We start from the raw sequence: 24,937 nt of genomic DNA on the forward strand, positions 1-24,937 counted from the left end.
TTTTTGAAAGGCAAAATTTACACACACACACACACACAGAGAGAGAGAAAGAAAAAGAGAGAGAGAGAGAGAATCTCCACATCTCCACCCCCATGGGTTCACTCCCCAAATGGCCCCAATGGCCAGAGCTGGGTCAGTCCGAAGCCAGGAGCTGGGAGTTTCTTCCAGGTCTTCCATGTGGGTACAGGGGCCCAAGGATTGAGCCATCCTCCATTACTTTTCCAGGCACATTAGTAAGGAGCTGGATTGGAAGTGGAGCAGCTGGGTCTTGAACTGGCACCTTTATGGGGTACTGGCATCACAGGCCCCTTGGGTCTGTTTTGTGGTTAACCCCTAATTAACATTCAATAATTATTTAGTGCATGAGTGAAAGCCCTTGTCCAGCAAATGGTATGCACTGAAGATGTATTAGCTATCATGAACCAGATGAAAATTAATTTATTAGTGTTTTGGCCTCCCATAAACACACTGTCACCACATAATTAAACTCCACTCAGTAGAATGAGATGTCAATGTGCTTTGAAAAATTTCTTGAGAGAACCAAGTGAGTTGAAGTTCCTAGCCTTCAATAAGAACAGACAGTTTTAGGGTTTTTGACAACCAGTAGACATCCCGCAAAACCGGCCGATGGATTTCCCCTTCGGTTGTGACTAAGGTCCGACCTCCTTTCTGATCTACTCTTCTTTCATCTGTGAGACAAAAGAATCAGAAAGGGGTTTCACACCTGGAGCAAGCCATGAGACACTAGTGATGTAGTCAGACCCCCACAAGAACCTCTTCAGGTGGCACATTAAGTGCTCAGTGTCCCAGAGAGAAATGGCAGCAACTTATTACATGGCACAGATACATGTCTTAGAAAATTATACTGGGGCTGGCACTGTGGCCTGGTGGGAAAAGCTACCACCTACTGTGCCAGCATCCCATATGGGTGCCAGTTTGAGTCCTGGCTGCTCCACTTCCGATCCAGCTCTCTGCTGTGGCCTGAGATAGCAGTAAAAGATGGCCTAAGTGCTTGGGCCCCTGCACCCACATGGGAGACCCAGAAAAAGCTCCTGGCTCCCGGCTTCGGATCGGTGCAGCTCTGGCCATGGCAGCCAGCTGGGGAGTGAACCAGCAGATGGAAGACCTCTCTCTCTCTGCCTTTCCTTTTTTCTTTGTGTAACTATGACTTTCAAATAAATAAATAAACCTTAAAAAATTCTTAAAAAATGATACTAACTGGCAGCTGTTTGAGGACCCATTTTAGTAAATAAAAGAAGTTTTTTATTACTTAAAGCAGAAACCAGGCACCTCCCTACCCTCTATGAGCCTTCACTCAGTGTAGTCAGTATTCCCATCCTAACATATGTGTGCTCAAAGGTCAAGGTTAAATATATCCTATAAAAATGGTTAAATATATCCTAATAGTAGAGAATAGGGAACATTTTTTCATTTCCAGCATCAGCTGCCTGGGCTAGTGGGCCCTCGGGCAGGAACAAAGGGACAGGTGACCCGCATGGTCAGGGTTTGCTATTGAAATAGGTACCTGTGAGGTCACTGCCAGGCATTGGGAGTTGAAGACAAACTCTGCCACTGGAGGTGGGTGACTGTTAGCACTAACTGGGGCTCACACTACGTGAGCATGAACTACATGCTAGGCACTCTTATCAGCAAGAAATTCCATCACTTTCATAGCAACTCTGAAAGATCAGTAGGGCTGCTGTCATCCCAAGTTTACAGAAAAGAAAATCATGGCTTTGCAGAATTAAAGGATTTTCCAATATCCCATGCTTAGGATGTGAATGTCCTGGGATTTTAATCAGGTGGTTCTGATCCTACACTAGCTTGCTTGGGCTGCCATAATAGAAAACCACAGATGGGTGGATGGATTTCTGGAAATCATGGAGATTGGAAGTCAAACCCCGGTGCCAGCAGTGTTTGCTCATCCGAGGCCTTTTGCGCATGGTTTCCCCTGACTGCCTCTTCACATGTTTGTCCCTCCGTCATACACACTCTCAGTGTGCACTCTGGTTCAATAGGCCTGGGTGGGGCCTGAGGCTAAGTATTTGCCAAGCTCCCGGAAGGTGTGCATGCTGCTGGTCTTCAGACTGTACTGGGAGCAGCAACATTTTATAAAAGGGCCAGCACCTTAGGCTCAGAGTCCCAAGTCCAACATGTCTATGGTGGACGTTTGAAGAGGAGCAAAATGCCAGAATGCTATTTTCAGGAAACAACACAACCCTAAAATAAAGCCTATAAGCTATTGGAGATATCACTATCAAGAGAATGGCTAGGAAGAAAGAGACATTGAATATTTTCATTAACAGTTACCCTTCCCTTCCATAACACAATTCCATGTTTTAACAAGGGGACATCCTGGGAAGATTTTGGACTGTGTGAACTGAGACAAAATTGTAACTCCCATAATACAGAATGTGACTGGAGCCATGGCCTTTAAGGTGGGCCTAATCCAGTCGCATCTGACCGGGGTCCTTATGAGACATGGTGACAAAAGTTAGGGTACCTAACAGTGACAAGTCAAGTCCTGGTCATTTTAGGTTGATTGTTACAGGCTATTGTTTGACTTCCTGGAAATTAGCAGTTACTGTCAACCTGACTTCCTATAAACCTGATTGTAGATGGTAAGCTGGCTTCTTGCACTCGTTACTGTGGTTGATGTATTGATTTCTTAGGCAAGTCATAGCAGATTGGGGGTCAGAGTTCTATTTTTATATATTATCTGGCCATTGTCCATTTGTATATTGAGTTTCTTATCCTCATCCACTATTGGATAAAATTCTCCATTCAACCCAATTCAGTTTCCCTAAGGGAACAGGCATTTAGCCTATCAGTTAACATGCCCACATCACACATTGGAGAACCTAGGTTCGATTCCTTGCTCCAGCTCCTGGCCTCAGCTTCTTGCCAGTGTAGATCTTGGAAAGCAGCTCAAGTGCTTGAGATCCTACCACCTGTGGAAGTCCTGGATTGAGTTATTGGATCCTGACTTTGGCTTGGTCCAGCCCTGGTTGGTGCAGACATTTGGGGAGTGAATCAGTGGATGGAATATTTCCTGTGGCTGCCAGTTATTAATGAGCCTTGGGCCCTGATACTTTTCTTTTTAGTGCAATGGGGCTGGGACTGATACCTGTGTCTCTTACACTAGCTGCAGAGGAAAGACCAGTCTTGGAAGTTCTGACATCAGCTGACTCCCTGGAACTATGGACTAGGGTGTTTTGCTTTGTGTTTTTTTAAGATTTATTTATTTATTTGAAAGTCAGAGTTACGCAGAGAGAGAAGGAGAGGCAGATAGAGAGAGAGGGTCTTTCATCCGCTGGTTCACTTCCCAATTGGCCACAACAGCCAGAGCTACACAGATCCGAAGCCAGGACCCAGGAGCTTCCTCCGGGTCTTCCTCACGGGTGAAGGGGCCCAAGGACTTGGACCATCTCCTACTACAATCCAAGCCACAGCAGAGAGCTGGATTGGAAGTGCATCAGCCATGACTTGAACCGGCATTCTATTCCAGGCGGTGGCTTTACCCACTACCTCTGAGTAAAATTTAAAGCCAGACTCTCCCATTCTCTGCCATCACTGCCTCGTTCAATCCCCAATGGTTGGCTCAAAATCCAGGCTGACTTATTTTTATGAAAAATGTGGTGCAGTTATTAGATGTGTGTGGATGATGCATTAATTAGCATTTCTCAAAAAAATGCTTGTAGCACAACAATGAGTGAAAAACTGTATATGAATGTGGACAGATGGCAGAGTCTTAGCCATTTAAGGCAAATAAACAGGGGCAGGCATTTAACACAGCTGATAAGACCTTGCTTGGGTTTCATATTCCACATCAAGACGCCTGGGTTTCTGCTCCACTTCCAGTTCCACCTTCCTGCTAATTAATACACAACCTGGGAGGCATCAGTTGATGGCTCCAGTACTTGGGTCCCTGCCGGGTACATGAGTGACCTGGATGGAGTTCCTGGCTACCAGTTTCTGCTTGGTCCAGCCTAGGCTGTTGTGGGCATTTGGGAAGTCAGCCAGTGAATACAAGATATCTGTCTGTCTGCCTCTGTCATCTCTCTGTTTCTATGCCTTTCAAATAAATAAGTAAATAAATAGATAAATATTTAAAGCAAGTGAATAGAAAAACAGAAAACTATGCATTGGAACAAAATTGCAGGAAGGAAATGCCTCCAAGTTCACTGGCTGCTGCAGTAGAATGGATTCTGGATTTCCTTCTTTATGGTTTTCTTTACTACCCCATTTTCCTATTAAAAGCGTGTGTAGTTTTAAAACCAGATAAAAAATAGCTCAGCCATTAACATGCTTTGGTGTGTTTTAATCATAAGAAACATGCATGCGAGTACTTCAAAATGTTTGTGGAAAATTTAAAAATACTTTTACTTTGCTCTAAAAATGTTTTGATATCCATGCATGTATTTTTTATAATATATATCTTCCCATGAACCTTATGAAAACCCCTTGTGTGCATCTGAGCTCAAATACTTTCCTGGAAGCCAATGGAAGAGGATCCCTAAAGATGTGATTTGGACCAAATTGACACATTCACCAGAAACAGCTAGAAAATTGAAGAAAATCTGATATTAGGCACTCCTGAATTATTCTGATAGCTGCTTCTCTTTTCACTTTGTAGGCAAAGGCCTCTTTTACCTGCTCTCAATATCTCAATGTTGGAGCTACTAAGAATTATATCTGTTCTCACCCCTAATATATTTAATTTTCAAAACATGAAACCTCAAGTAGAAATAAAAGCCCTGAATGTATTGGAAACCCGCTGATGCCTGCTTTTTCACCTAGGACAAATCCATTGCATCTTGCGTTTATTTTTATTGCATCTATAAATCGATTGGGAACAATAAAAACCCAGAAGCCTGAATATCAGGAAGAAAAGGAGACTTGGTCACAACTTGTTGACAAGTCTTTCAAAAACATATTTGCTCCTAGCCACAGAAGCACAGTGAGTCACATCTTTTTTCTTTCACAGCACAGGACGATGTCTTCTCTGAGAGGCAGCCAGCGGGTCGTAGGAGGGCAATCTGTGTCTGCTTAGGACGTGGCCCCCACTTTGCTTTCATGACTCTGTCTGTGTTGTTGGTTATTCTTCCTTCCTTTCTGTCCTCTTAGAAGTATAAGAGAGTAGGATGAGTCATTCTGTGCTACCATCTACACCAGGGATTTCAAAAAGTTAATGGAGAATGGAACTCAATGGTAAGTTAATTTTGGCAGAAAAAAATGAATTTTATGCATATGAGGAGTCTGGAAAAAGTCATGAAAACATGCACTTTATGAAAAAGCTAAGTATGGATTTTTAAATTTTTTTTGCACCAGAATAAACTTACTTATTGATTCCAACTCCCATGAACTGCTTGAAGCACTCTTATGCTCTTGTCTCCTTCATCAATCCCTTGAGGGCTCCCACAGCACCACTGGCTTTTCTCTCTGGCAGCTTCTGTAACCCATCTGGTCTTGGGCTCATTGCTTTACTTGCTCGGCTTACTCACTAGATCCAAGCTCTTTGAGTGCAGGGCTCCAGCCTTATTTATCTGTGTATTCAGAGAAACCAACACAGAGCCTAGAAGGAGGCTCCAAGATATATTTTACTCAATAAGTCAAGTAACACCAATTTAAGTCATAGTACAGAGTGGTTACTATGCTTCCAGTACTGTTTTAAGTATTCTATTTGTATCAATTCATATCACCCTCATGAAATGGAGGTGCAGTTGTGATCTTAGACTCTCTGTCGTCAGAACAGGTGCTGTTGTAGTCTGGGTCTCTCCCAACACCTTCCTCACAGGTTCACTGGGAGCCCCAACCCCTTGAATGGAGTGCAATGTTTGAGCACAGTCGTGTCTACAGAGACTTTCCCTCTGCTAATGCCACCCAGGCCACCCCTCATTCTAGACACTGTTGGCGCACAGGATGCCTCTTATCCATCCAGACCTTGGCTGTCAGTCAAGGCTGGGCCACCATGCACCCTGTGACCATGACTGGGCCTGTGCCGGCTGACTGCCGTCATACCTGCCTTCTCTGAACATTTGTCTTGGACTCTATTCCTCCTCTGCCACCTGATCTCTCTCCCTCTAGTCTCTTCAGTGTCTGCAGCTTCTCCCTGGCTCTCTTGGCATTGTTTTCAGTCCTTCCAGAGCTTTCCATCTTTGCAGGGACCTGTGGCTTCCCTAGCTGGGGCTCACTGTATCCAGTCAGAACTCACCCTGGGCTCTTTTGCCTCTGGAAGCTTCTAGCAAATGTTCTGCTTGACAGAATGCCAACTTCAATCCCAGTACCCTGTGCTGCAAGGCCTCTACAGCAGGGGTAGGAGTCCCCTAGAGCTTATCACATGACTCTACGACAACCCGCAGCTCCTGAGTGGGAGAGGAGAGGGTGGCTGTAAGCTTTCATGGTCAGATTTAGGTTGATCTGCTTAGCCTCACCTGTCAGAGCTCACAGTGTTGCTCCTAAAATCCCAATTGGCCCTTTACTTGGGTCTTGCACATGCTGTACCCATCGACTGGTAAACTTCCTCACCCTGCGCCCCCTTCATGTTTCTCCTTCGGACTCCTGCCCATTTATGCTCTCTGTTTCTACGCCACTTCCCTTGGTAACTTTGTCCTGCTCATGTCCCCCATCCCTGACCTGGGTCCTGTAGGCACCTTTTCTTTTTGCTCCTCTGTCATCCAGTAAATCTCCGTTGTCAACAGTGTAGCTGATGTTCATAGAGCACTTCACTTGTGCAGGCACAGTCTTGAGAGCTTGACAGGTATTAGCTCAATCGCTCTCCTCCATGATCCCAAGACACACACTGTTTATGTCTATATTTTACAAATGAGGACATCTGGCACAGGGAAGGCAAATAATTTGTCTAGTCAGATTTCGAACCCAGGCTGGCCGGCTGTGGAGCTACTTAGTATAACTGCTGTTGGTTCACAGCTACATACCAGCTTTGAGCTCAAATTCTTGCAAAATCTGGAATAAATGCCTGAATTCTAGTTACAGGTGGTGTTTCTAGCAAATTCAAGTACAGATCAAACATCCCTAATCTGAAGATCTGAAATCAGAAATGCTCCCAATTCTGAAACTTTCTGAGCATTGACTTGATGCCACAAGTGGAAAATTCCATAACATGATTTGTTTCATACACGAAATCACCAAAGATATTTTGTGAAATTATTCTTTCAGGCTATGGGCATAAGGTGTATATAAAACATAAATGAACTTCACATGTAGACTCGAGTCCCGTCACTAAAATGTCTCATTTTATGTATGCAGATGTTCAAAATCTGAAATGCTTCTTATTGCAAGGATTTTGGTTAAGGGATGTTCAACCTGTAAAATTTGTCTGATTCTGGATTTTGTGAGATTGAGCCTGACTAAAACAGGATGGTCCCTCAAGTGATGTGTCATTGTCATCTTTGGGTTTGTTAATGATTTCTGTGTTAATCCATCTAATTCAATACAAAATGTTGGAACTGGTAGGGAAGTGTTGTCTATCCCAGCCCCTACATTTGACACAGTTGGAGGCTGTGGCTAGAGCAATTAAGTGACTTGTCCAAGGTCACACATGGAGCTGGTGACAAACAGGATGCCAGGTCAGCTGGTTTCCATTCTGTGTCCTTTCTCCACACCTGGTCAAACAGAAACTAGTCACATGAGGCCATGCCATTGAAACAAACAGCAAGTACCTGACTGGTCTGATTATGACTCCAAACAATGTGAAGGGACTTGTGGCTTTGGAGCTTGTCGGGGTGGTGATCGGCCCTGAGTAAACACAGAGCTCCGAGAGGGAGGCCTGCTCAGCAAGGCTGGAAGCATCCAGAACCCGCCAAGGTCTGAGAGTGTTTTGCTCTCCGCCAGGCCTTTCCTGCTGTGTGACCTTGGGCCCCTCGCTCTGCATTCCTGGTGTCCAGTGCTCCCCACTGGAGTGTGAGGGCATTTGCTGAGCTTGTTCCTAAAGGCCCTTTCTGGCTCTGAAATTCTCAGATCTTTCTCTACTTCCATGTTGCCACTGGGCGTGTTCATTGCTGCCACTCTGCCTGCAACTGTGCTGTGCCTCCAACCTCCCATGATCCATCAGAATCTTCTCCCTTAGAGGTGGAGCACGAGTCCCAGCTTTTGGATGTCTTTGGATCAAATGTAGATACCTCTCTAGAATTTTACATGTCCTGGGAGCAGTTACGCTGCTTCTCTATGCCTCTAGCTGCAAAGTGGTATTAATAATACCTTCAAGAGCAGGTGCTGCAGCTCACTTGGCTAATCTTCTGCCTGTGGTGCCGGCACCCCGGGTTCTAGTCCCGGTTGGGGTGCCGGATTCTGTCCCGGTTGCCCCTCTTCCAGTCCAGCTCTCTGCTGTGGCCTGGGAAGGCAGTGGAGGATGGCCCAAGTGCTTGGGCCCTGTACCTGCATGGGAGACCAGGAGGAAGCACCTGGCTCCTGGCTTCGGATTGGCGCAGCGTGCCGGCCGTGGCTGCAGCGCACTGGCTGTGGTGGCCATTTGGGGGGTGAACCAACGGAAAAAGGAAGACCTTTCTCTCTGTCTCTCTCTCTATATATATATAGCTCTGCCTGTCAAAAAAAATAATAATAATGCCTTCAGGGTAAGACTTGCTAAGATGAGTAAATGAAATTAAATATAAAAAAACTCAGTGGGACCTGGAATATAATGCACTGCAGGGGAGGGGGGAATCTGTAACTGTTTTTTCTGCAAAGAGCTGAATAGTAAATACTTTGGGCTTTCAGGGTATATGATCTCTCAACTTTGCCATTGTAGGACAAAACCAGCTGTAGACAAGATGTGAAACAGAAAGGCATGACTGTCTGCCAATAAAACTTTATTCATAATCAGGTGGCAGGCCAAATTTTCATTCCCACCCATAGGACATTGAGCTGTTTGCTACTGTCTTTGAATTTCCGAGTAACCCATCCTTGCCTCATTTATCATTTCCCAGATATGAGGGCAAGAAGGTACGTGTTTTGAATGAGAACAATTTGCATAATTTCTAAGCACAAGTGTGCAGTTTACTGAAATGAAATGTAAAGACCTCGGGGCCTGCATCTGAGGGTCCCTAGGTGCAGTGGTGCGGAGCCTGGCACCAGGAGAAGAATTGTGTCCTCAGACTGGAGGGGGCCTACGGACTGGGAGGAACTGCGCTTTCTGAAGAGAAGCCGGGCTTTGACGTTCTCAGAAATCCCCAGCTCGACTTGGGATGGCTCCCAGAAGCTGGGCGAGGTTTCTCATTATGCCAGCTGCACCCTGGCCCTGACCTGTGCTGAACCATTCACTGTTCCTTGCCGTTGTCCAGAGAGCAGAGCAGAGCATTTGGGGCTATGGGCAGGGTGAGCAGTGGCTGCTCATTTCACAAAGCTCGGTACCATGGGAAGCAGCAAGATGAAGGACCAGCAGAGGAGGAAGAGAGCACCGCCATGCTTGTGTGCCAGCTGGGAAAGTGACATGACCTGCCAGGACTGGATTGGGAATGGGGCTTGTAGATATTGGTAACTGGAATGTGCTGTAACCCACTGGCAGTTACTCTGGTAAACTCAGCGTCCTGGCCAGGGACCCACAGAGGGAAAGAATCTCCTCCTCACCTCTCTTAATTCCCAGTGGGGTTCCAACTGGACTGGGCAGCCCCCAGCCTGGCAGGGTTGACAGAGCAACCCTCCTTGGCTCAGCAGTTCGGGGGAGCCCCTAGAAATGCCAGATCAGTCTGTCATCTGCCTCTCACAGATCCTGGGGCGTGCCCAGGCACCCAGGAGGGGCGTGGAATGAGTGTGGGTGACTGCACACCACGGCTCTCAGTATTCTGAGCTTTGGTTTGAACCTTGCTTTCATGGGTGACCAGAGAGCCTCTTCTGCCTCCAGGGGAGGGATGGTCTCTGGGGACCTACTTTCTCCATTCACATCTCCACTCTGTTACTTACCAGCTCTGTGGTTTGGGCCAGCTACTTCATGTTCTGTGCCTTAGTTTTCTCATATGTAGACTAGTACAACATTAAATCTTGATAAAATATTGTGATGAGGATCAGTTGAAGCGTACACATGCACACACACACATGCACACACATGAGAACGGAACCTTGCCCATAGTGTCTGCGTGGCTGCCATGGTTTGAATGTGTCTCCTACATTCTATGTGTTACAAACTTAATCCCTGAAATCATGTTAATGACATTGGATAGGAGGGGCCCTCAGAGGTGATTGAGTCATGAGGGCTCTGTTTTCATGAATGGCTTCATTCATTCATGGATTATTGGGATCTCACGTGGGTGCCAGCTCTCTCTCAGACTGGCTCTGTTGTGCATGGGGCATCCTACACCAGGTTAAGATGTAGCAAGAAGCCCTCACAGGATGTGTGTGACATGCTCTTGGGCTTCCCAGTCTCCAGAATCATAAACTGAATACACCCTCTTCTTTATAAATGACCTGGTTTGTAGTGCTTAGTTATGGCAGCAGAAAATGGATTAGGACAAAGGGTTTACAAATTGCAGTGTTATTTTTTCACTTGTAAACAAGGATGACACTCACTTGCTGGGGTCTTTGTGATGATGAGATAGTTTTGTGAAGGTAAAACCCTCATCCCTGGGTCTACCACACAGTAGGTCCTCAGCGAACATTAGGAACTTTGTGGGGTCCTTCATGGTAGATCTGTTGCTTAGCTCATGTGAGAAGTGCTGACTGTCAGGAATTCTGGATTATAGGTAGATCTGGCTTGGCCACTGATAAGCTGTGTGAACTCAGGTTGGTTACCACGCTCTCTGAGGGACTTTATTCTAGGATAAGGAGGTTGGAGCAGGTTCACCCTTTGTGTTATAACATCCCAGGTTTTCCAGAGACTGGGGAAGGCTTAATCTAGATGGTTGTCTTGTATAGATTTGCCTTACAGCACTAGCCTAATTTAGGCTGGAGTCCAACCCTGGGAGCACATAATACAGTGGTGAGACATGACAAGTTCTGGGCCCTTCTACAAAGCACTGAAACTTATTCGAAAGAACAAGTCTCATAGTCAAAGTGGGGAAGTGACTATGACCTTGTCTAAATAAGATCAGAGTTGTTGAACTCAAAAGGCTTCCATAGCCTTGGCAACTCATGACAAGAGCCTAGGGTAATTACTGATGCCATAAACAAGAGTGTCAATTGTTAAGTCAACAATAGGAGTCACTGTGCACTTACTCCCCATGTAGGATCTCTGTCCTTAATGTGGTGTACATTGTGGTTTAATGCTATAACTAGTACTCAAACAGTATTTTTCACTTTGTGTTTCTGTGTGGGTGCAAACTGTTGAAATCTTTACTTAATATATACTAAATTGATCTTCTGTATATAAAGATAATTGAAAATGAATCTTGATGTGAATGGAATGGGAGAGGGAGCAGGAGATGGGAGGGTTGAGGGTGGGAGGGAAGTTATGGGGGGGAAAGCCACTGTAATCCAAAAGCTGTGAGAAGTGCTGACTGTCAGGAATTCTGGATTATAGGTAGATCTGGCTTGGCCACTGATAAATAAAAGTTAAAATTTAAAAAAAAATTTAAAAATAAAAAAAAAAAAAGAGAACAGACTTCTTCAACCCATACCATCCTCCAGGTCCATCGTCATCACTGTTGTAATCATCATCGCAATTATTGCAGTAAACATTAAATTCCTCATATATTTTCACTCATTTGGCCATCACAAGCACCCCACGAGGCAGGTGTCATGGTCCCCATGAAGACAGAGAAGGTTATATGCCAGGGTCACACCGTTTCTAAGTGGAAATGGAAATGGAAATGGGCATTGATCACAGTGGTTTGAGTACTGTGTCTGCCTCTTGGCTGTGGGACTTTGTTGGCAGATAGAGCAAATGGACCAAGTCAGTCTGTAGGACATTGGCAGGAAGAGTGGGGCAAGTCCAGAGTCAGGCTTGCTGCACGCAGCTGGGGACCCACTCCAGAACTTCTGGTGGCCAAAAACAAATTGCACAACTTCTCTGGGTCATGCTGCCCAAGCACAGTTGAGGCACAGGAGGGTCAAGCAGGAGTATTGTATTCAACAAAGTCAGGGAGAAAGAGGGGTGCCCCATAGAACCACCTGGCCTGTTGTACCCACACAGGCAATGGCATGCAGGGGTAGGCATAGACAATGAAAAGGCAGGCAATTGGCTTTTTGAGGCAATGAAAAGGCAGGCCATGGGCCAGGCAGGAGATACTGATGCATTGGTGCATCTTCCACATTGCTTGGCTTTGTGTTACAAGAAAAAACTGTATTTTCACATGAGATGGCCCTTTAGGGTGGTTGTGTCCACTCAATACCTTTGAACGAGTATAAGATTAACCTCACTTGGCTCCATGAAGAAGGAAAACAAAAGGAGATTACAAGTGATGTTCAAAGAAAGCCCCAAATGAGACACCACTGCCTCTATGATGAATCACTGTGCACTTCAAACCTTTTGTTCAATGGAATATTGCCATCTTACAGATACAGAAACTGAGACCCAGCCATAAGTGTACTGATCACCAGCACACAGTGAGGCTGTGGCAGAGCTGGAATTCAAATCCTGGTTGTTCTAATCCTAAATCTCTGCCCTAAACTGCTCCATGCTGTTGGTTCACATGATAAAGGTTCTACCCCTAAGCTTTACACGCAAGATCATGTATGACTGGTCCCTGTCATGGCTGTGCACTCATGCCAGCCTTTGCCTTGAGAAGATCTTGCTGCTCCCAGACACTCTGTGTTCTTGATGCGTCTCTGTCTTTGCTTAGGCTGTGTGTCTCCAGGGATTTCCTTTGCCAATGTTCTACTCATCCTTCAACAGTTGGCTCTTGTGTCACTGTGCTGGTGAAGTTTTTCCCACTTTTTTGGTAACTGACCAGATTTCAGCCTGTTCTTGCACCATTTCTCCCATCCAATCTTTTCTTCACACTCTTGCCACAGGGAACTTTCTACCACTCTGATCCTACCACTCCCTGGCTCACCACCCTTCCGTAGCTCCCTATTGTTCTGTGAGTGCCTAGCATGCTTGACCAGTTCTGGCTGGCTCTTGCCTTTGCCTCACCAGGCTTTCTCCTGCTCTCAGAGTCCTTTCGGTCTTCTGGAACTCCCTCACTTACTCACTGCTTTGGTTCTTGCTCTTCCTGGAATATTCTCCACCTCTTTCTTCAGTGAGAAATACTCTCTCATTCTTGTGTCTCAGGTCAAATCATTTCTTCCTCTCAGAGACTTCCCTGTCTCCCAAGCCAAGCCAGACTCCTCGATGAACTCCTACAGCTCCTGTTGTAAACCTACCATGCTGCTGTTATGTGTTAGTGTCTCTCTTTGGGGATATTAATGGTGAACTTCAATATGGCAGGTAGCTTGGCCTGGCCATGGGCAGAGCTCATGATACAAATATAATGCTCAGGGTCCAGCGTTGCGACATAGAAGGCTAAGCCTCGCCTGCAATGTCAGCATCCCCTATAGGAACCAATTCAAGTCCTGGCTGCCTTCACTTCCCAACACACCTGGGAAAGCAGCCAAAGATGGCCCAAGTGTTTGGGCCCTTGCATACATGAAGAAACTGCACCCAGAAGAAACTCCTGGCTCCTGGCTTCAGCCTGGCCAAGCTCTGGCCATTGCAGCCACTTAGGGAGTGAATCAAAAGATGGGAGATCTCTCTCTCTCTCTCTCTCTCTCTCTCTCTCTGTTTGTGTGTATATCTGCTTTTCAAATAAATAAATAAATCTAAAACAAGTGAATAAAAAAGCAAAGATAGTGTTCAATGATTCTTAGGTAGATGAATGAATGAGGACATTGACTTGACCAAGGCCATGGACAAGCTAAGACTATAGCTTTGGGGATCTGCTTCCCATCCCAAACCACCTCCATATATTGGTCCTTCTTATATGCTCATTTCCTCCTTTAGAACATTTTCTCTGGTCACTCCTTCCTGTATACCATATTTAAAAGCATGGGAAATAGTATTCCCTGCCCTTGTTCACACCTTTCAAATTTTGTAGAATCTCATGCTCCTTCTGTTTTGTCTGCTGGCCAAGTTATATATTTTTAGTTTCTTTAGCTTTTCTATGTTAAATAAATCTCTACATACTCACTTTGGACTCATTCCAGTTTTCATAATTTTGTTTTTCCCCTCTTTGCACTTCCTTAGTACTACTTTAAGCATGTCCTTAAGTTGAAAAGCACTTGCTTAGGCATACAGTTCAGTTTAAGTCCATCGCCAGCTATTGAACCTGGCACTTGAGATAGAAAGATGAACAAGGCCATCTCAAATGATGTATCTATCCCTTTGTCTCGCCCTTTTTCGAGTTATACACTGGTGAATACTGTACCAATAATGTAGCTCCTACTACATAAGTGTATATGTATGCATGCATGCTTGGTATGTAGATGTGGCATAAAGAGGAATTATGGGATGGGAAGCAGAGAGAGGGAAAGCTGACTCCATGTAGGTTGGGGAAGGTTGCCTGAAGAAGGTGATCTGGAAGGCACATTCTTGTTTATAGTGGTGCAGGACCAATCCAATTAGGAACTGGTCAAGGAGTTAGGTCATTGTTATTAGACATTCTCTAGCATGCCAGGCTTTAACCCTTTGCTTTCCTACACCCCTGAAGACAAGGATGAGACTGGAGGAGAGAGGGGAGGGGGTGAGCATCGTCACATGTGTGACTCAGGGCAGTGGCTGTTCACCAACAACATTGAAGGCTTTGCTTTCTCAAACCTTGCCTTCTCATGATCACCTCCTCTGTTTATGAAGCAGGCTTACAGAAATCCTTAGAGATGCTGATCTGAATTTGATTGATTTTACTAAATTTTCCCTGTCTTGCTTTCAAACAAAAATAGTGTTTTAAGTTTTTCCTTCCTAACAATTTAATAGATATTTCTCTATCAGAAACAGAATCCCCCAAATGATTCCAAGCATCCAAGTTGCTACATCATCATGAACAAATGGGTATATTGTGAATATTTCTTCCCTTCCCAGCCAAAACGAGCCCCTAGTACACTTGTAAACTCCTCAAACTGTCTTTTTATCCTCATTGTACATCACTCTAAGTACTGTATGACCATTTCTTAGCTCAACATTTTTGAAGAGTAATCCAGGAAGTGCCTGATGCTTCCTTCTCATTTGGGAGAATATCAGAGCAGGAATGAATGGGGGCCAATGATGGGATACCAACAAGTGCAAAGAATAGAAGCTTTAGAGTTAGGAAATGCAAAGTTTAAGCACTAGCTTTTCCAGACTGACTAGCTGGCTAGGGATGGTTAACTTCTTAGGGCTTTATTTAAAAACTGGAGATAGAAATTTTGAGACTTCAGTTAACCAACCTGCATTGGTTCAGGTCCACCAAGAAGCAGATGCCAAGCAAGATTAAACATGTAAACATTTTATTAGAGGAAATGCCTGTGAGAAAGGAAATAGCGAGGGCATTTAGAAAGGATGAGAGAGCCTCAGAAGGCAATGTAGTTCTGACCCCAGTGAGAGGGAGTTGGGAGGAAGTTGGGTGGAAGATTCCCAGACTATTGTTTAGTCTACAAAGCCTCTGTGGAGTCCATGAGTTAAAGATGACTGACAAAGGAGTCCTGGAGTCCTGGGTCTCCCAGGAATGTGTCAACCTTAGTGTTCCCAAAGCACTCAGTCATTTGGGGAGCATAGATTTCAGGTTCAGTGGCTGTGGTACTAGGTCACTTATGCTTCCGTTGTAGGAGGTCTGTGAGGTATGCCTTCATTGCCACCTCTATGTCTGCTATATTCCTGGCTCACAGGCATGACTGCCCAATGCTTGAATCCAAAGTATACTCCAGTTCCCAAGCTTTGCAGGACAGTATCCCTGTTCCATGAAACAATAGCAGACCAAGTCCTCACATTGGCCTAGTAAGAAGATGATGAGTGTGGTGGGTGGCTAGTGGGAGAAACTCAGGAGACATTACAAGGGGCCTGTAGCATGATGGGCCCCTTGCCTGCCTTCATGTTCCTGTTTTCTGATATACTTTGGGGCAAAGCTTTCAGTTACTTTCAACTATTGTCAAGAGCTAAGAATAGAACAAAAGAAGACATAAAGACTCCCAAATACAGGATGGCTTTGTGTCTCTCCTCTTTCTGTACTCTACCCCACTTTCTTCCAACCATCTTAAGTTGCTTAGGTAACAAGCCTATCAAAGCATCCACCCCAAGGACCAAATTTAGAATATGTGTACTAACTGCCTGAAGGGGGTGAGTTTGTTGATGATGTACTGATATTGGGACTAGGAAGGGATGAGGTACCTGGCAGGCCTCAAAGAGCTGTCCTACTCCCACCAGGTCAGTGGGTCTCTCTTAGAGGTGTTGCCCTTAGAAGGAGCTTCTTTAACTTAATGACCTAGTAGCCTCTTTTGACTTTCTGCCCATTTATTCCTACAACAAATATTTGAGAGTCTCCTCTTTGCCAGGCATTGCATCTTGTGTTAAGATGAGGAAGGTGCTCTAACAAAGTGTCTTAATTTGCCTTCTCCAAAAGTCAATCCCAACACAAAGGTCTGGTTACAGGTAGCTTACCTTGGAGATGCTCTCAGTAAGCAATGCAAAGAAACAGGAGAATGAGTCAGATAAGAGCAGGAAATCAACAGCATGTGCTTCCTCCAGAGCACAAGGCCAGCAAATTTTTCTTCTTTTTTTTTTTTTTTTTTTTTGACAGGCAGAGTTAGACAGTGAGAGAGAGAGAGAGACAGAGAGAAAGGTCTTCCTTTGTCCATTGGTTCACCCCCGCAAATTGCCGCTACAGCTTCTGTGTTGCGGCCAGCGCACTGCGCCGATCCAAAGCCAGGAGCCAGGTGCTTCCTCCTGGTCTCCCATGCAGGTGCAGGGCCCAAGGACTTGGGCCATCCTCCACTGCTTTCCCGGGCCACAGCAGAGAGCTGGACTGGAAGAGGAGCAACTGGGACAGAATCTGGCTCCCCAACCAGGACTAGAACCCCAAGATGCCGGTGCCCCAGGTGGAGGATTAGCCTATTGAGCTGCAGCGCCAACCAACAAAATTTTTCTTTATAGGACTAGAGGGCTGTTGTGGTGTGGACACAGGCATAGGCAACATGCAAATAAATGGGCATGGCTATATTCTAGTAAAAACTCAACTTATAGAAATGAGTATCTGGCTGGATTTGGGTCATAGTCTGCTGACCCGTGGGCAAATGGAGACATGCTAGAAACATACCTCCACAGATTTGTACCACTGAAGAGTAAACCAACCAATGTATTTCTCTATCAAATTCCTTCTCTCTGGGTTTGGAGAGTTGTCCCCTTCCTCCCCTGCCCACATGTCTTCCCTCCCCCTGGTTAACCATGAGCCCATCTTGCCTGCCCCAGGAGTACTGGGCATGTTCTGCAGGCCAAGACACATAGCACTCCTCACTGTGTGCATGGCCCTCTGCACGTGACCTTGAAGGTGATATGGGATGCAGTAGAGGCATCCATAGCACTTTGTGGTAGGACAAGTATGAGTTTCTGAAAAGTGAAATCATACTTCATGTGGTCTAGAAAACCCTGGGTAACTATTAAAGAAATGTGCTAGACATACAGGTGAGGCATCAGGCAGAGAGCAGGTAGTTTGTGGGATAACACAGAACAAGTGCTGTTCTAAGGACCTCGGATGTAGGAGGTACTTCAGAAATGTTAGTGGAAAGTTGAATTAACAGACAAGTTCATGTTGATCCAAAAATATTTGAAATCATGCATAGTTGTTTTAATAAGATGCTTTTTCCACAAACTTTTTGAAGGCTCCTTGTCTTGACTCAGTTAATCTCCACAGCAATTCTATGAGGTAGGGGCTGTTTTATTCCCATTTTATAGGAAGAAAAACTGAAATCTAGAGAGTTCAGACAATGTTCTCAAATTTGTACATTGTGAACCTTGGCATTTTGTCTCCAGGATCCACTGTGAAAGATGAACCCAGGAATGCTCTTGAGATACTAGAGGTATCAATTTGGTGGGGTATTCATAACACTGGTTCACACAGAGGCTGACTTAAGACAACAGAAACTTATTGTCTCACAGTTCTGCAGGCTAGAAGTGTGAAATCAAGGTGTTGGCAGAGCCACGCTCCTTCTCAAGGCTCTGGGGGAGATTTCTTCCTTTCTTCTTTCTGGTGCCCATCCATCCTTGGCTTGCAGGCACATCACTCTGAACTCTGTCATTGCCTTTAAATTGGTTTCTCCCTGTGTGTCTTGGGATTTCTTCTCTTATTCTAAGAACACCAATTATACTGGTTCAAGGATGTACCCTGATGAGTTCATCCATACTTGATGACATCTACCCAGACTCTTTTTCCAAATAAGGGCACATTCACAGGCAGTAAGGGCCAGGACTCAAGCACATCAATTTAGGGGATACCATTCAGCCCATAACACTGGACTAGGCATTGTTTCAGGAGCAGAAATTCCAAGGCAAATAAGACACAGGTTTGCTTTGGAGCCACCTGCAGCCTAAAGGATTAGTAGGGTGATTCAGAAAAGCAGGTAAATGGAACATCATAGAATCACCACTCCAGGAACTGCATTTACACAGTGCATCTTCTTCCAGCAGTCTGTGTGGCTCCCCTAATTTTCACATCTATCTTTTATTCTTCCATCAGTTATTGATTCTTTAGGTTGGCTACACACAAGTGAGAAGTTTAACTCAAAATAGTAGCAATTATTACTGTGAGATAAGGGCAACTTCCCTCGCTGGGCCTCAGTTTTCTCATCTGTACAAGAGTTGGTTGGACGCATTGGTGGTTGTTTTTTTAAAAACTACTGAGGCTTCAGAATAACCACAGAGATTTTGATTTACTTGGTCTGAGTTGAGGCTTGGGTATTAAGAAACTTTTCTAGGTTCTTCTAGTATGAAACTAGGCTAAAGACCATTGGCCTGCAAGACCACTGGGGCCCACTGACTCTGCCATCCTTGAGCTAGTCAGTTATGCACTTTCATTCCCACACTAAAAGTGCTATGCACTGAATGCTTGTCTCCTAAAATTCATGCACTGAAACCCTAATCTCTAGCGTAATGCTATTTGAAATGGAGTGGGAAGTAGTGAATGCAATTGGTGCCCTTATAAGATACTTGAGACAGGTTGCTGCTTCTCTGTTCCTGGCTGTGTGAGGATGTAACTAGAAACAGAGCCCTCATTTGTTGTCCGGCCTCCCAGACTCTGGAACTTTGAGAAACAAATGTCTGTTGTTTAAGCTACTCAGTCCAAGAGCTGATGAGGATGCGTGGTTTCTGCCAGAACTGGGTCCAGGCAGGATCCCAGAGGGTCCACTTCCTTCTCTGGTAGCCCAGTGCTGCTTTTTCCAGCTTGTAACACCCAAAATGCAGGCCCTGAAGCTTTGCCAAAGAAGATGTTTACAAGCAAATGCTCTGGTTGGGGGAGCTGTCAGCAGGGCTGCGGAATAGATGCAGAGATACCAGCAGTTGTGAATTAGGCATTAATTGCTTCCTGGCAAGGCCAGCCCTTTGATGGGCCATGGCCCAGAGACCATTCAGGTTACTCAGGTAAACACACTTCCTCCTCTTCTGGGCTTTGGGATCCAGCTGGTAGGAAAAGCTTGGGAAAATAGCCTGGCTAGTGGCCAGAAAAATGCTTACTGTAGTCTGAAGGCCAAAGCAGGCATGAGGAGTTTCAAAGTTGTAGTTTTTTTTTTTTTTAAGTCTTTTTTTTTCTTGATCATATCTCAAAGTGAAGGTGTTTCTAAATTAAGAGCTTGGACTTTATATTGTGGCCTACCTGAATTCAAATTCCTCTTCAATTTTCTCAACACTATCCCTTTGGAGAAGTTACTTAACTTCTTTGAGTCTCAGTTTATTAATTTGTTAAATGGGTATAACAGGGGAACTTCCTCTGGCTTATTATGACTGTGTATGGTTACTTGTAATGATACCTGTAAAATGGTTAGCATGGTGCCTGGCACATAGGCACACCTAATCAGTGTTTGTTTTTGTTGAGTCATTCTTCTAATTTTTATTGGGTCATGAGCCTGGTAGGTGACAAGAACACCAACTAAAGGGCATCAACACCCAACATATACCAGACACTGAGTTAAGCAATGACAAGCACAGCATCTCACTCAATATTTATAATAAGCATGTGGGGTAGGTGTCATTATCTCTGCTGTATAGGTGAAGAAACCGAGACCCACGGAGGTTCCATAGCTTAGAAAATATCACACAGTTGTGTGTGGGTGTGGCCTGACTCTGATGGTACTTCCTCCCACCCTATAACAAGAGAAGCATCACGATGGAGCAGCCTGAGGGAGTGTGTGTGCGTGTGTGCGTGTGCGCCTGTGTGTAAGCACCTACTTTACCAGAGAGATTTAATTATAAAGATCTTCAGTGAGATTTCAGTCTACGATGTGGCTTGAAGGACCACAAGGAGTGACACTGTAGAGGTTGAGATGACAACTCAGTACATCATCATCTTCATACCGTACTCCAGAGGCACCTGGTGGGCTGGAAGAGACACCATGAGGATGTGAGATGAGTCAATTACTTCTCTGTGGTAGCAGGGCCCTTCCCAAATGTAGAGACCCAACAGGAGTGTCTGAGAAGGGGGATCTAAGTTGGCCTGTTAGGGGTAGGAAGAGACCCTGAAAGAGACAAAATGGCCCCTGGATTTAGAGATTCCTCTAAGTTTCTCTATCCCCCATACTGCACACCCTAGGCATCTTAGAAAGGTCAGGGCCGACCCTTCCTCCCCTCCATTTTCTCGTTGTTGCTGTTTTGGTGGGTTAATTAGAGCTATCTCAATCATCCCTAACTCCAAAACGTGGATTCTCTCCTTGCTGGGACAGAGAAACTGGAAATTCTTGGTGTTAGGTAGAATAATGTCTCCCAGGGATGTCTGTATCCTAATCCCCAGCACCAGTGAATGTGTTTGTTCCTGGGGCAGAGGGAAAAGAAGCTTGTGGATCAGCTGACTTTAAGTCAAGGAGAGTGTCCTGAATTACCCAGATGGGGCCAGTGTGGTCCCAAAGGACTTTAAAAGTGGAATGGCTGAGAGATGACGTGAGCCAGTCAGAGAGGGTGGCACAAGAAGGGGTCAGCTTCATGGTGCTGATTCTATGATGGAGGAAGGGATGCAGGGCGGGCAGAAGGGATAGTCAGGAGGCAGGCACTCGCCTCAAGCCTCAGGGAACAACCAGAGCCTGCTGATATCTGCATTGTGGTGTTGGATTTCTGACCTATAGAACTGTAGCCTAACAACTGTGTTGCTTAAAGCCACTAAACGAGGGTAATCTGTTACAGCAGCTATGAGAGACTGATCTTCCTGCCATCACACAGTGAGCAGGGAGAGTAGGAAACCAGACAGCACCACCTGAGGAGTGGTGAGTGACCTTCCATGGCCCAGTCCATATACAGAACCACAGTAAAAACAGGGAAGAGGTCACCAATTGTCTCCTCCAAGATATGAGGACGTGAGACCTCCTGGGACGATTTGCTGGGGAGAATGGGAGAGCAGAGATTTGGGAACCAAGTGGTCTGGTTATAGAAACTGACTCTGTCAAGTCAGCTCTGCAAAGTTAGTAACTTAATTTCTCTGAATCTTGGTTTCTTCATCTACAAAACACTACGTGCAGGATATCTGATCAAGTTACCCCTTCCTCCCTAAATTCAGATATTAGTTAACTGTAAGGATTCAAACCAACCAGAGAAAAGTGCCTATTGCCAGGTGATCCCTTCTCCAAAGCTACCTGTCACTTTGTCTTTCTTTCTCTTTGCAAAGGTCTCAATCACTCTTTAGAAAGAATGACATCTACTCTTAGTACTCACACAATGCCATAGAGCAAAACTTCAATGCAGGGGGTATAATTTTGATGCGAAGGCAACAAAATGCATGAACAAAGAATCAAGATTAGGCCTGAGATTCTTGGCAAAAATATACTTCTAAACAAATATCTCTTTCTCATGAATTTCATGTTCACTCCAACACTGGCCAGATCCCCAGTTATTGCCTTTTGCATTTACTACGTGCCCAGAAATAACATTCTTCTGTAAGTATGGATGATTGAGATGCTCTACATTTCCACCTTTGCTCCAAAGTCAGCCTTCTCAGATCTGACCTCATTGCTTGTCCACCTCTCCCCTCCCAATTTGGCACTACCTGTGTTTTACGTCTCAGTTAATGGCATCATCATTTTTCCAGTCCTACAAGCTTGAGACACTTCCTTAGAAGCCACCACCTTAACATCTTTCTAACTTGCCTCTTCTGTATGTTCATGTCCTCATCATTTTTTCTTTAACCCAGAAAAAAAAAATGGTGTCACAGTTTCTTTTTCTGCCCCAGGCTTTGTAGCCATTCACACTGTAATCAAGTTTCAACTCAGCCAGCAGCATAGCATTTCTGAAATAATAGTTTATTCATGTTACATTTTTGCTTAAAACTCTTTCATGTTCTTCACTAACCACAAAGGCTGGGGACTGAATTGTGTGCCCCTAACATTCACTTGCTGAAGAGCTAAGCCCAATTGTGACTATATGTTGAGATGAGGACTTTAGGAAGTAATTAAGGTTAAATGAAATCATAAGGAGCAGACCCTAATCTTACATGATTAGGGTCCTTATAAGGCAAGACACAAGAGAGCACCCTCTCTCTGTAATGTGAAGACACAGAGAGACGGTTGCCATCTGCAAGCCAGAAAAAGAGCCCGCCCCAGACCTGGATCTGGGACTTTTGGCTCTGGGACTGTAAGAAAACAAGTTTCTATTGTTTAAATTTTGTTACAGCAATCCGAGCAGTCTAATGCCATGAGATAAAGTCATAATATGTAAGGTTCTTTTCTTTCTAATCTTGCTCACCTGATAGGTCATCCATGTCCCTTTCCTTTGCGCAAAAATCATGGAGTGTCAAACCCACCAGTCTTTTCTGTGCTGGAAATTAGCCTGGCTTGTTCCTTTGCACCTTTTATGATTTTTCTTAGTGCATGTGGTTAAAATTCCACTTTGTGGAATTTTTCTTAGCATTGATAGAAGCCTGTTCAACACAATTAAATATATAATAATTACTCCTCATTTAATCTACATCTCCCAGTGGACAAATTGAGAAGAAGAGAGAGAGGATTCTGTCTTAGCCATCTTGGTTATGTCCAGGGAACTCAGCACAGATCCTGGCACCTGGTAGGTGTGTTGAAAGTCTGTTGAATGGATGACTCTGTGAATGACACAGGAAGAAGAGCTTCCAGTTGCTCTTGGGATGAACCCCCACGTGGTTTTCTCATGTCCTACATACCTCTACAGTCTCATTTAATTCCACCCCCTCTTGGCACCTGACACAGAAACTGCTTATCCATTGCGTGCCACCTCCTCTCTCATAGATTTTGTGCGTTTCCTGCCCTCCACCTGGTAGCTACTCATCCTTCAACTTGTAGCTAAATGGTTTTCTTGATCTTTATCCCCTAGACAAGATCAATTCCCCTGGCCTTTGTTCACCAGCACCTTCTGTTTGCTTCCTAATACTTACCCCTGTGTGCTGCTGCATGCCTGTGTGATTATGGAATTAACACTGGGCTTCCTGGCCAGACAGCAAGATCCCTCAGAGCAGGGGGCCTGCTTGTTTTCTTGTTAGTTTTGTTTTCACCTATTTCTTTCTCCAGGGCTTAGAATAGCATCCCGCCATGGGGAAGGCACTCATAATTAATACTGGGAGAAGGAAGGCAAATGAGAGTTGCAAGATATAAATCAGACTACTTCTAGACATTTTTTCTCTACATAATTTCATTCACTTGAAGTTATCTAATAACAGATCAGAAGAAGCTAGGCCTTATCTCTCCATGGCTTAACCCTTGCATTCCTTGTTTTTTCTCCATTGTGGAACGAGCAGGTTTATTGATGAAGGCTATGCAGATTCAAAGTCCTCCATGTCTCATAGGTGAGGGGATTCTTGGTTGTTTCTTCATCAGGGAGGGGATGGGAAGAGCTAAAATTTGTGCCTTGTCTTTATAGGCAAGGTGAAGTTGTACTGTAGAGAAGGAAAGAATCAGAGAAGAAGGATTTTGGATTTAGTTTGGTGGCTATAAAAGCTTTGGCTCTGGAACCTGACTTCTTGGTATCAAATCCCGAATCTACCTCTCTCAGGCAGAGTGATCCATGGCAAATTTTTGCCATTCATGTGCCTGCATTTTCTCATCTGATCCAATGGAGGTTGGAAGTATTACCTACCTTGGTGGATTGATGCCACAGTTGACTAGGTTACAATGTGCACCAGTCTTAGAAGCGAGTGGCAGAGCAGAGGGTGCATAGGGAAGGTGTTTGATGCTGGTGTCCACCCCCTGGAGTTTTTAATCCATGCAGAGAGACATGGATTACTATCTCTTCCATTGAGGCCAGGAAAACAAACTCATGAGAGCTGAGAGAGGGAGAATTTGGCCATATTTAGAAGTCTCCCATCCTCTGAGGAGTTATCTGTGGAGGGATTGTTTTCCACCTAGTCCTTACAGAATCAGGTTTGTCCTGGCTCAGAGCTGCTGTGACTGCGGATTGTTCTGACCACTTGTGGGATTCAGTACTAGCAGGTTCAAATGTCTATGGATATGAGCCAGACTCTCTCATATCAGCTTAACAGTGGTTACATCTTGGCAGGATCTTCTGACCTCCTTTGTTTATTTCTCTACTGGTTTGGAACTTGATCAGGAACAAGACTGACAATTAATTTACTGGGTCCTCTTTTTTAAAATATTTATTGAAGAGACAGAGAGACAGAGCAAGGGAGATAGACAGAGAGAGAGAGAGAGTTCTCATCTGCTGGTTCACTCTCCAAATGTCCACAACAGCCAAGGAACTGATTCCTGGAGCTGGGAACTAAATCCAGTGTCCCACACAGGCGGCAGGAAATCAACTATTTGAGCCATTACATTTGCTTTCCAAGTCTGCATTAACAGGAAGCTGTAGTCAAGAGCCAGAGCCGGGGCTTGAACCCATGTACTGCAAAGTTGGGCAATGGCGTTTTAATCACCAGGTCAAATAGTCAAT

The 24,937-nt window shown here is 44.8% G+C and overlaps 1 long non-coding RNA gene across 2 annotated transcripts in view; it reads left to right on the top strand.

The window, feature by feature from the left end:
* Positions 1–24,937, top strand: part of LOC133775390 (uncharacterized) — a 245,719-nt gene that overhangs the window by 162,221 nt on the left and 58,561 nt on the right. The window lies entirely within an intron of this gene.

This window comes from Lepus europaeus, chromosome 16 (assembly GCF_033115175.1).
Source record: "Lepus europaeus isolate LE1 chromosome 16, mLepTim1.pri, whole genome shotgun sequence".
NCBI classification, from domain to species: Eukaryota; Metazoa; Chordata; class Mammalia; order Lagomorpha; family Leporidae; genus Lepus; species Lepus europaeus.